Consider the following 961-nt stretch of genomic DNA (forward strand, 5'->3'; position numbering starts at 1 on the left):
AGTCAGAGAAAGAAAAGTTAAATATATTTAGCTGGAGTTACAGTAGCAAGAGAAATAACAAACAAACAACAGAATTCCAAAGGAAAAACACAAAGCATTTTAAGTTCAGCAACTTCCATCATTTCCATAATTAAACTAGTTCTGTCCGCAGCCCACTAACAAGCTTCCTTTTCTTTCCCTCCTTCCTCTCTCCCTAGCAAGGTTCCCCTTTTCCCAGCTTTTCCTTACCTCCCATTACCACCTCTCCTCACACACAGTTCAACCTGACCAACCCGCACCCACCCACGGACCAGGTAATCTTCCACCTCCAACCTCAGCCACTTTTGGGGCACATTTAGGAACGGTCTTTCCAGTTCTGCAGGAACGTTCATTAAGGCATTCCAGTTATCAACTTTTCTGAGAGCTGAATTCTAACCACCCATCGTCCTAAATACCAAGGGGTGGCAGAGACTCAGATGGAAACCTTCCAGCAGCGCTGCCTGAAGGAACACCCAAAATCCTTACACAGTTCAATTTTCAGCAATGCTTAACAGCTGAATTCTAAATGAAGGCAGCAGGTGCCATGGGAATTTAAATGCCTTAGAAACCTTGCCACCAATATATCTGTATAAACACGGATCTTAATGCTTTACGCTAAGCAAAAATACAAGCTGCTACCCGGCTCATTCTCTGCAAAGCAATCTTCTCATTTTATATTGCTGTACAATGTGGCCATGAGGAAAGCCTTAAAAACTCATCACATGCAATCAGCTCAGCAACCAGCCAAAATTTACACAATACATACTTCTCTCATGAGTTTGGAAGTAACAGCCCAACACCAAAAGGCTTTTACCACCAGCAAAGAGCCTTCAGACAAAGCCCGCTGTGACAGCTGTCTCCTGTCGTACGTCAGGAGACTTTGACGTGGCAACCTGTCCAAAACTGTAAAGTATCTTCCAGGTGCCACCAACACACCATATCA

At 43.9% G+C, this 961-nt stretch overlaps 1 protein-coding gene across 1 annotated transcript in view; it reads right to left on the reverse strand.

The window, feature by feature from the left end:
- Positions 1–961, reverse strand: part of MTA1 (metastasis associated 1) — a 77,251-nt gene that overhangs the window by 15,141 nt on the left and 61,149 nt on the right. The gene's annotated exons all lie outside the window — the stretch shown is intronic.

The sequence above is a fragment of the Apaloderma vittatum genome, unplaced genomic scaffold (genome assembly GCF_000703405.1).
Source record: "Apaloderma vittatum isolate BGI_N311 unplaced genomic scaffold, ASM70340v1 scaffold16086, whole genome shotgun sequence".
In the NCBI taxonomy this organism is placed as follows: Eukaryota; Metazoa; Chordata; class Aves; order Trogoniformes; family Trogonidae; genus Apaloderma; species Apaloderma vittatum.